This window comes from Natator depressus, chromosome 1, assembly GCF_965152275.1.
Source record: "Natator depressus isolate rNatDep1 chromosome 1, rNatDep2.hap1, whole genome shotgun sequence".
In the NCBI taxonomy this organism is placed as follows: domain Eukaryota; kingdom Metazoa; phylum Chordata; order Testudines; family Cheloniidae; genus Natator; species Natator depressus.
The window spans coordinates 119,030,206-119,042,318 of NC_134234.1; the positions used below are offsets into that span (position 1 = coordinate 119,030,206).

General features: G+C 40.2%; 1 protein-coding gene across 3 annotated transcripts in view; it reads right to left on the minus strand.

Moving 5' to 3' along the window:
- Window positions 1–12,113, minus strand: part of UBE3A (ubiquitin protein ligase E3A) — a 98,006-nt gene that overhangs the window by 65,709 nt on the left and 20,184 nt on the right. For all 3 annotated transcript variants that reach the window (XM_074965429.1, XM_074965437.1, XM_074965447.1), the window contains exon 2: window positions 9,034–9,101. The gene's annotated coding sequence lies outside the window, so the exon portion shown is untranslated. The remainder of the gene's footprint in view (window positions 1–9,033; window positions 9,102–12,113) is intronic.

Sequence of the window (12,113 nt, forward strand, 5' to 3'; positions counted from 1 at the left end):
TCCTTAAAGGATTCAAACTTTTTGAAGTTTCCCAGCTCTGACACTGACTCCCTAGGACAAGTCATTTCACTATTGGGCTTCAAATTCTCCACCTGTAAAATGCAGTAATGATACTTACTACCTTTGTAATGCAGTTTGAGATCAACAGATGAGAAGGGCAAAGTCCAAATATTACTAATACCAATATCAAAATAGTGAAATGACATTTCCTTTGTACATCGAGGGTTGAATGAAAGGGAAATAGGAAAGGTGACTGGAAATATGAAAAAAAAAATCTATTCTGGAACTGCAGCAAGGGTTATTATCCATGGTCTTCTGGCAAACCTAATGGCCACAAAGAGGAGAAATCTAAAACAATCTAGATTACTGGCTGCAATACCTCTGAAAGCGTCTGAGTGAGGAAGGAATGTTAAAAAGTAACCTTATCAAAATCAAATTAAGGCTCAAGGTAACTGGGGACCTAATGGTAGAAAAGAGGGGGATCTAAATGCAAATAACCATTTCCAGGAAGCTGGCACTAGGTTCAAAAGCTCAAAATAGAGTGCCACATTTCCCTAAGATCATCAATGGCAGAGACATAAATCCTTAAGGTAGTGGTTCTAAAACTATTGTCCATGGATCATTAGTGGTCCACAGAATGAAATATCTGTGATCCAAGCAAGCGATGGTGATGCAAAACAGGATGAAAAGTTTACAGTATTCCTTTAGGGCATGATGACCTTTAGACAGGTCTTATGCCATTTTTTATCTTCTCAATTTGTTTTAGAGAAGAAAAGGAGCCTTAATTAGAAGCAATGTAATTTCCTTTTTCCTTCTTGGGAAAGCAGAAGGAATGGTGTGTTTTTATTCAGTTTTGCATGGGTGCAGTGAAGCAGGTTTGTAAGGATGCATTTAGAAATAAACAGAAAAATAAATCCATTAATAACTGAATTCTAGCCCCTTCTCTTAAGCCTAATTGGAGTGCCTATAGATAGAGAAGAATGGAACCTAATTTGGCTACACCCAGTATCGTTATTTTGGATAAACTGTGTGACATGAGCCATGCTACAAGTTTGAGGCATCTGGAACAGGAATAGACTTCTTACTTAATTGAAAAAGCTATCTGATTGGGGTCAAAGGAAAGTAAAGGAAAGGGGAGGTTTTTTCCCTGCAATATTCAGATGGTCTAACAACACTCACCATTTTCACAATAACAGGTTTCAGAGTAACAGCCGTGTTAGTCTGTATTCGTAAAAAGAAAAAAGAAAAGGAGTACTTGTGGCACCTTAGAGACTAACCAGTTTATTTGAGCATGAGCTTTCGTGAGCTACAGCTCACTTCATCGGATGCATAGCATATCGTGGAAACTGCAGAAGACATTATATACACACAGAGACCATGAAACAAAACTTCCTCCCACCCCACTGTCCTGCTGCTAACAGCTTATCTAAAGTGATCATCAAGGAAGGCCATTTCCAGCACAAATCCAGGTTTTCTCCTGCTATTACCAGCAGGAGAATGAGTTTGTATGTGTGTCTGTGGGGGGGGGGGGGGAAGGGTGAGAAAACCTGGATTTGTGCTGGAAATGGCCTTCCTTGATGATCACTTTAGATAAGCTGTTAGCAGCAGGACAGTGGGGTGGGAGGAAGTTTTGTTTCATGGTCTCTGTGTGTATATAATGTCTTCTGCAGTTTCCACGATATGCTATGCATCCGATGAAGTGAGCTGTAGCTCACGAAAGCTCATGCTCAAATAAACTGGTTAGTCTCTAAGGTGCCACAAGTACTCCTTTTCTTTTTTCATTTTCACAATAATTGGGCGTTTTTCCCTCCTTTTAAAGGGGTGAGGTGGACAGGATGTCAAAAAAACATTCTTGGGGATGATAAATGCACACTGTGAGCTCCTCTCCTCAGTTACCCTGATGAAGATTTATGGATTTAGAAGCCCTTCCCTTCAACTATTTTGGCCAAGTATTTTGGTGCCCAGCAGATGGAAGTGTGTGTTACACAGCAGATTTCATTCTGCTCATCTGAAGAGAACAGATTCCTGAAAAGACTATGGCTTTGCCATAGTACTACATATAGGTCACCATTGACATGAGTTCAATTCTGAATAGTATGTGTTTATAGGGACATACTTGAGCTACTCATCATAGTGCTAGCTGAACAGCTATGAGCCCCAATACTTTTCTGTGCAGACTCTTCACCTTCTATAGTTAAAGAGTTTATTCTGAGAGGGTCTCTATGTGTGCCCTGAGGATTCTGTCAGGCTTGTGTTTGCAGCTTGTTAGTGTCTAGCTCCTGGAGAATGGTGCTTGCTTTTGTGCATTGCTTGTTCAGCCACCAAGGCTTTCCCCAGAAAAGGGACTGAGTTTTGCTTCCAGATTCTCCATATAGCGTTACCTACTAGAAGATGATGTAAAGTGGTCTCAGTCAGGACTGGGCCTAAGGAATAAGGGCTGACAAACTACAGGTTGTGAGCCTTTCTTGTTGGTGAAATTTGCTTCTTTAAAACCCTAATTACAAATGACAGTTTGACCATTCTATCTGTTAGAAAAAACTTTCCTTTCTGGAGTATTTTTACTATTGCCTCCAAACATGGTAGAGGCCCATGAGAAAGAAATTATGTATGTTTGCTGCCAGGGTCAAAATATGGACAAGATGAACCAATTGCCTAAACAGAGAACTGTCAAAAAAATCTTCTGGAGAGCAGTGAAGACAGCCACCTGATTTTTGTAAAGCTGCTTGGAACAGTGGCTGGCCCAAGTGAGAAAGAAATTAATTAGATAAACTGTAGCATAATTGGTCTTAAAAGTACTTTTACACTTGACCTCTCAGAGTTTATGCTCCATTCTATTTTCCTCACTAGGATTTGACTTCCAGTTTTTAAAGGATGCCTTTTTGGATGTAACTGCCTCTTTTACTCTGCTGTTTAGCCATGTTAGTATTTTTGGGTCCTCTTACTGTCTTTTTTTTGGGGGGGTGGGGGTGGTAGGGGGAGTGCATTTAGTTTGAACCTCTATTATGATGTTTTTAAATAGTTTCCATGCAGCTTGTAGGCATGTCACTCTTGTGACTATTCCTTTGAATTTCCATTTAACAAGCTTCCTCATTTTTATGTAACACCCCTTTTGAAAGTTAACTACTACTGTTGCGGGTTTCTTTGATATTTTTTCCCCTACAAGGTTGTTAAATTTAATTACATTATAGTTGCTATTACTGAACGATTCAGCTATATTCACCTCATGGATCAGATACAGAGTCCCATTTAGGACTCAGAAATTGCCTCTACCTTTGTGGGTTCTAGCTGCTCCAAGAATCAGTCATTAATAGCGTCTAAAAATTTTCTCTCTGCATCCCATCCTGAGGTGACATGTACCCAATCAATATGGAAATAGTTAAAATCCCCCATCATTATTGGATTTTCTGTTTTTATAGCTTCTTTAATCTCTCTGAGCATTTCACAATCAAAACCATCCTGGTCAGGTGATCAGTAGTATAGTCCTACTGGTATACTCCTATTATTCAAGCATGGAATTTCTATTCATAGAGATTCTGTGGTAGTTTGATTCATTTAAGATTTTTTTACTAAATTTGACTATCCTTTTTTCACATATAGTTCCACTCCCCCTCCAGTAGGACTTACTCTCATTCCTGTGTGTTTTGTACTCTGGTATTATCCTATCCCATTGGTTATAACTGTTCCACCAACTTTCGTGAGGTCAGTTATATCAACATCCTCATTTAATAGCAGGTGCTCAAGTTCACCCATCTTAGTATTTAGACTTCTTGCATTTGTATACAAGCACTTATAAAATTTGTCAATATTTAGTTGTCTGCCTTCATGTGATGTGATTAAATGGGACTCTTGACCGACCGTTTCTCTTCAGTTCCTATCTGTACTTTATCAACTTCTATCCTCTCCTCTTCATTAGGATATAGAGTATCCCCTTTAATAAATCCTCTCCTAAGGGATGTCTCTATCTGAACCATGTGTCCCTCCGTACCTGTCTGCTTTCCCCATGCCCTTAGTTTAAAAATACCCTTATGACCCTTTTTAATTTTACATGCCAGCAGTCTGGTTCTGTTTTGGTTTAGGTGGAGCCCATCCTTCCTGTATAGGCTCCTCCTCCTCTCAAAACATTCCCAATAAACCTAAATCCCTCCCCCCAACACGACCATCTCATCCACGCATTGAGACCCTGTTGTTCTGCCTGTCTAACTGTCCCTGCACATGGAACTGGAAGCATTTCAGAAAATGCTACCAGGGAGGTTCCGGACTTTAATCTCTTACCTAGCAGCCTAAATTTGGCCTCAAGGACCTCTATCCTACCTTTCCTTACGTCATGGGTTCCTACATTTACCACGACCACTGGCTCTTCCCCAGCACTGCACATAAGTCTATCTACATGTTTTGAGAGATCTGCAACCTTTGCACCCAGCAGGGAATTCACTATGTGGTTCTATCTGTCATCACAAACCCAACTATCTATATTTCCACTGATCAAATCCCCCAATACTATTACCTGGCTCTTCCTTGTGACTGGGGTTCCCTTTCCAAGGAGTGGTCTCCTCAATGCGAGAGGATACCACCTGGAAGGAGGGTCCCAACTATGGGATTGTTTTTCTCCCCTCCAGCTTGATATTCTCCTTTGAGTCTTTCATCCTCCTCGACAACACAGAGGCTGAGGGACCGGGGGTGACACCGCGTTACTGTGTCCCTGAAAGTTTCATCTGTGTACTTCTGTCTCCCTTCACTCCTCCAGTTCAGCCATTGCAATCTCAAGAGCCCATATTAGTCTCTGAGGGCCATGAGCTGCTTGCAACAACTGCACACGCATGCTATATGCCTACAAAGGAGCTAATTGTATGTGGTGCATTCAGTGCAATAAACTTGATAGCCCTGTTCTGCCATTGGACTTCAGCATGCATTATTTTTACTCTTGTAGAGGTTTTAGTTTGTTTGTTCTTTTTTGGGGGAGAGGAGGGGTGTTATTTGCTGAAATTTAGAGTATCTGGCTCTCACACACCACCACAAAACTCCTGTTTGCTTCTCCTGTTCGGTAGCTCCCTCTGGTTGCTCAGGAGCTGGCTTTTTAAACTCGTTTTCCATGAGTTAGCCATGCTCCTTTGACAAGGGATCCTAAAAGCAAAAGGGATAGTGCAGAGGAACAAGAGAGAAGCAATCATAGAGCCCTGTGTATGGGTTCCAGCAAAGAGGAGTGTGGAGAAAGAGAAACCACCAAAGGAGGGAGTAAAGCTAGAGAGATGGCACTTCTACAAAATTCAGTGATGGACAGGATGAGGTCAATATAGTTGAACTGCTCATTAATAGTGACCATAACGTAATTAAATTTAACATCCTTGTGGGAGGGAAAATGCTAAAGAAGCTCACCCCAGTGGTATTTAACTTCAGAAAGAGGAACCACACAAAAATGAGGAAGCTAGTTAAATGGAAATTAAAAGTTACAGTCGCAAGAGCGACATGCCTGCAAAATGCATGGAAACTATTTAAAAACACCATAATAGAGGCTCAAACTAAACGTATAACCCAAATTAAAAAAACATAGCAAGAGGATCAAAAAAGTGCCACTATGGCAAACAACAATGATAAAGTAAAAGAAGCTGTAAGAGCTAAAAAGGCATCCTTTAAAAATTGGAAGTCAAATGCTAGTGAGGAAAACAGAAAGGAGCAGAAAATCTGGCAAGCCAAGTGTAAAAATATAATTAGGCAGGCCAAAAAAGAATTTGAAGAGCAACTAGCAAAAGACTAAAAAAAGAACAGCAATAAATAAGTCAATAAAAAAAAATTAAGTACATTAGAAGCAGGAAACCTGCTAAACAATTAGTGGGGCCACTGGACCATCGAGGTGCTAAAGGAGCATTCAAGGAAGACAAGGCCATTTCAGAAAAGCTAAATAAATTCTTTGCATCAGTCTTCACTCCGCTGGACATGAGGGAGATTCCTACACCTGAGCTACCTTTTTTAGGTGACAAATCTGAGGAACTGTCCCAGATTTAGGTGTCCATAGAGGAGGTTTTGGAACAAACTTATAAATTAAACAATAAGAAGTCACCAGGACCATATGGTTTCAACCAAGAGTTCTGCAAGAACTCAGATGTGAAACTGCAGAACTACTAACTATGGTACGTTTCCTATTGCTTAAATCAGCCTCTATACAAGATGATTGGAAGGTAGCTAATATACAGCCCGCCTGTGGAACTCATTGCCAGGAGATGTTGTGAAGGTCAAAATTATAACTGGGTTCAAGAAAGAATTAGATAAGTTCATGGAGGATAGGTCCATCAGCGGCTATCAGCCAAGATGATCAGGGATGCAATCCCATGCTCTGTGTCCCCCTAAACCTCTGACTGCCAGAAGCTAGGCTTGGTCAATAAGGGACAGATAACTGCCATGTTCTGTTCATTCCCTCTGAAGAATCTGGCTCTGGCCTCTGTCAGAAGACAGGACACTGGGCTAGATGAACCACTGGTCTGACCCCGGGTGGCCATTCTTATGCTCTTTTGCCTGCTTCTGCTATCTCTAGCCTTAGGACTCATATTTATTTCTCTACATGAGGTATGTCCAGCCTTGCATTTCAGACTCTCTCCCAGGTTTTCTTTTGGATAGGCTGCTCTTACCTTAGGTTCAGCATGAACAAAAGCCATTTAGTTTTCCTCCTATACCCTGTCCACTACCTCTGTTCATTACTGTCAACATGAGTCTCCATCATAAAGTGATAAAATCTGGAAGTCATTTGAACTCCATCTCTCACTTGGGTCATAACCAAATCTTGCTCCCTCTTTCTCCCCATCATAAAAAAGAATCCATTCCTTTTTGTCTTTTGCAATGGCAAAATAACTTGTTTACATCTCAATCACCTCCATCACTGTAAATTCCTTCCAGTCTTTGATACCCACAGCTGCTGCTGAAACTACCTTCCATATCAGCTGTTAGACTACATCATCCCCTTTTAAATTCTTCTAATGGCTCCCTCTTGCCCTATGTATCAAATTTAAAGTTCCTGTCCTTGCAACAAAGATAGTACACAGTTCCACTTCAGCCTTCACGTTTGACCTTTTGTTCCATCAAGCCTCTTCTCCACCTGTGATCCCCTCATTAGTTTCCTTCTCACACTCCTATCTTCTTCCTTGTTGCTTCTTATGCAGATTACCTTCCCAGTGTCTGTTCACTAACCCTCACCATCCCCTGACAGCTCTTTAAAAAAAAAAAACACTTCCTCCATATTACCTACAGGATGCGATTGTGCTCTCTCTCTCTCACACCCTCCCCGCTGTTACTTACTGGAACTACTAAGATGTGCAGATACTAAAACGGAATAACCATTTGATTATGTTCCTGTAATCACCATCCTTCTTGGTGTTCCCCACACCTAAAATTAGATTGCAAGTTCTAAAATGGGGTAAGGAACGTGCCCTTATTTTATAAAGTGCCTAATTTGTCTAGTACACATTCAGGGACTATGTTAAAAAAAACCCAACCATGACAAATAGTTACATCATTCAGAGCAGAGTGGCCAGTAGGAGAAAAGTCAGCATGAAAGTAGCGGCCTAGATTTCAACAGGAGCAGTTACCATCCACAAAACTTTTTGCAACTGAAGAGCAATTTTTTGGAGAACCAGAAGCAGGTGGGTGGTCTCTGAGGTGCTGTGGGCACAAAAATGACTGAGCAGTCACTAGCTGCTACCTGCTTGACAGAGCAGAGGACCAATTTCTAAAGTCTCCCAAGAACAACTGTATTATGCAAAGGAAACATCACAGCTCTTGCAAAGAGTTACAGCAGTCACGAAAGCAAAATCTATAGCTAAGGTTGTAACTCAATTTTCATTATAAAGCTCACCCCCCAACAGTTTTACATCGTTCGTAACTCTTTAAAAACCTCTTTCCTTCTGGGCCAATCCTTCAATACCTTAGCACAACAAACTTTTTGGGGGGGTTGCTTTTTAAAAAACAAACCCCCCCCCCCAAAAAAACCTACGCACCTCCCCCCAGATGCGTTCAGCAGTTCTTTAATTAGGAACACCACCTCTTCCCACATTTAAACTGTTTCAAAAAACATTCTGTACACTATTCAAAAGTGGCTGAAGTTTAAAACTTAAGCATTCCAATTCCATAATGTTAGTCTTTATTAATGGACAGTGACTCAGTAAACTAGAAAAAAATGTAACAATGATTAAAAAAATCACTTTGGGCATGTGCAGTTCTAAAAGGTTTTCAGTCAATTACTGGTCACTACACTCGGAAATTTTAGAATTCTGCAGCTATATTTTTTTGTATCTACACAAAAGTACACTTGAAAACCTAGCTAGTTATGCAACTGTTTTGAACACTATGGTTTTTCTTCTCTTACCCATATTTTTACCCCATTAAGTTTAAAGGTTGCAAGATATTTTAAAAGTTTAAAAATTAAAACATTAATTTTGCTACACTGCACATATGTAATTTTCAGTTCTAGGTTACACTGTTAAAAGTATCAACAAAAGAGACACAGTGTGCACTACAACCACTTTAACATTACTATTAGAACCTTAATTTCTGCATTTTCTGATATTTCAATTTCTAAACTGAAAGCTATGTTAATATCGGCTTTTGCACTGAATGCTGTTGTACCTCTTATTTTGTACTTTTAAATTAGCAACTGAAGTTTCAAACTTCTAGAAATTTTGCAAATGTGTTCAGCAGTTAGATCAAAATTAAAAGTTGTCTCAATTCTGATTCAATCCACATAAGTACAAATATATAGTAACAGTAGTATGCTAGGTTTGTGAAACAACTTTAAAGGGGGCTCATCAAGGCTACATCATTTTGTGCTTCATTTACTGAATCCCTGAATGTCAAGTGACTGCCAACTGTCAGAACTGTGTATCATAAGGGAAGAGATATTACAACTTAAATGTTTGAAAATAAAAGAATATGTCTCAGTACTTCCCCTAAATGGAGTTTTTGTTACAACTTCTCATTTTTATAGGCAAGTTTTGTTAGACAATTGGCAACAAGTTGCACGTACAACACATGAAAATACAGTAGACATACCATATTTTTCCACAGCTTCAGAAGTTTGTCCTTGCAAATTATGAAATGGATTTCCACTGTTTCTGGACCTATAATACAAAACATCACATTTCAGTTTTTGCACTGACGAACAAGTTCAACCAACGTGGAACAAAACAAAGCAGCCTTGAAAAACTAGTGTCATTTATTGGATGAACATTCTCAAACAAAAAATATGTTATGTGCACAGAAACAAACAGTGTAATTCACAAACAGATACAATGTTTACAAACACAGATGCAGCATTAAGGAAAACTGTGAAAAATCAAAACAAAAAAATGCCTTTTTCTATTCTCCTTGAGAACGTAAAAAGACTTTCCCAAGAGACCCACATAATCTAATATAAATATCCATTTCCCTCTCTTTGATGTAGGATCTTGGGAAAGCCTTTGGAGAGATTGAGATGTATAACTGCAAAAAAAGTTTAAGGCTGCCGTTACACATCATAAAGCAGCAGAAAAGAAAAATCACATTTTTTTGTGTTTTTGCTGAACATTTAATCTTTGAATGTTATAATGAATTCCTTTTTATGGAGTTGTAACTAACAATGGAATCAAGCATAAAACTGACAACAAAATCTGTCTTAGCATACTACCTTATTTTATTCTATTTTATTTTCGTGGCAATTAAACTACTCATTTAGAAATTTACTTTTGAGGGAATAGGTGACAAAAAAATGTATTGTATATACTTGTTCAAAAGCCGAATTTTTTTAGTAAAAAAGGGAAGCATCAGAGAAAGGGGTCGGCTTATGAAGGGGTAGAGAGAGGGAGAGGTGGGACACAGCCCCTCTCCCCAACAGAGGGAGCAAGGAGAGGCAGCAGAGCCAGAAGGGAAGAGGCGGGGCCAGAGTCGCTTCGCTTTTGGCCACGCTGCTCTCCCCCGAGCCTCCGAAGCAGCCGCGCTGCCTGGCCCGGACCACCGGAGTAGGCTGCTGCTGCGCCGCCCGGCCCTCCCCAGATAAGGTGGGAAGGGATGGGGTAGGGAGAGTGTGGAGTCATGTGAGGGGTGGTCACAGGGGTTACTCCCCTGATCCCCAACTTCTCCCCCGCAAAATATGTCCCCACCAGTTGCTGTCCCGGCCCTTCAGGGTAAGCAGCTGGCATGCCAGGACACTTTGTTTACTTAGGTTTACCTCTGTGCCTGCGGACGCTCGAGGTAAACAAACCATCTCGGCCCGCCAACGGCTCATCCTTATGGCCCGGGAGCCAAAATTTGCTGACCCCTGAATTATAGGGTTGTCTTATGAATGGGTCATAAACATTTTCCATTTGTACTTATCCATCTTGTGGGGGTAGGCTTATAACTGAACAGGCTTATGATTGAGTATATATGGTACTCAGAGTTAATGCTGAGTCTTTTAAAGCTGTGTTACTGTGGTTCAATAGATAAAAATGGTCAGATCATTAATTTAGTACAGAATACCATCTTTGGGTACTTTGAAATGAAATTATAAAAGGAACCATTAGGATCATCTAGTCCAACCTTCAACACAGGGCATAGAATGTCACCATGCAATTCCTGCCTCAAGTCCACAACTTCTGGTGCAGCTAGAGCAAATCATTCAGAAAAACATCCAATCTTGATTTAAAGATGCCAAGGGATGGAAAATCCATCACATTCCTTGGTAAATTGTCACTAAGTAGACCGCATTTATTCAGGCTATGTTTACACTAACGAACTTACAGCGGCACAGCTGCACCGATGCAGTTGTAAGATCGCTTGTGTAAACCACTCTATACAGACGGGAGACCTCTCCCATCAACATAATTAAACCACCCTCAAGAAGTGGTGGTAGCTATGTTGGCAGGAGAGTGTCTCCTGTTAACATAGCGTTGTCCACATCAGCGCTTCTGTCAGAGGGTTTTCTCCCCCACGCCCCTGAGCAACATAGATTATACTGCCAAAAGTACTAGTGTAGACACATCCTTAGTCTCACACTGCATGCCAAATTTTTCAAGACCAGACTTTTTTCCATTTTTTCCCTTCCCCACTCTGAACTCTAAGGTACAGATGTGGGGACCTGCATGAAAGACCCCCTAAAGCTTATTCTTACAGCTTAGGTTAAAACTTCCTCAAGGTACAAAATTTGCCTTGCCCTTGAACCCTATGCTGCCACCACCAAGCGTGTTAAACAAAGACCAGGGAAAGAGCCCACTTGGAGATGTCTTCCCCACAAAATATCCCCCCAAGCCCTACACCCCCTTTCCTGGGGAAGGCTTGACAAAAATCCTCACCAATTTGCATAGGTGCACACAGACCCAAACCCTTGGATCTTAAGAACAATGAAAAAGCAATCAGGATCTTCAAAGAAGAATTTTAATTAAAGAAAAAGAATCAGCTCTGTAAAATCAGGATGGTGAATACCTTACAGGGTAATCAGATTCAAAACATAGAGAATCCCTCTAGGCAAAACCTTAAATTACAAAAAGACACAAAAACAGGAATATACATTCCATTCAGCACAACCGATTTTACCAGCCATTTAACAAAAGGAAATCTAACGCATTTCTAGCTAGATTACTTACTAACTTAACAGAAGTTCTGAGGAGTTATGAAGAGCATTCCTGATCTGTTCCCAGCAAAAGCAACAATAAGTACCTGCAATTATTTCATAGTCTTTAATATTGTTAGCACACAGATTCACTTAATAAAGATGATTTCTCTCTGGTAATATATATACTCTGTATTCTTAGGTGTCATCACACCTACTCCAGTAAAAGATTAGTTACTCACAAGTGGAACTGTGACCTCTAAGCTATGCAAACCATATGAAAATTTGTCTTAAAACTTTATTCAACCATGTAGCTTGTGTGGCACATGAAACAAAGCTACTACTTTACTGAACACTTCCGACAACTACTCTGACACCCATGACATGTGACTGGGACTAGGAAATTAAAATTACAAGCAACAGTGTGCCACATTATTATTTTATGTTAGAATATGAATTTAAAAAAATGCATCGTATGAAAGCACATGAATCGCTCAATCTGGAAAGGAATAAATGGAGGTGATTGCAATGTTTACAATTTTCCTGGAAGCAGCGGATATTGCAGAGA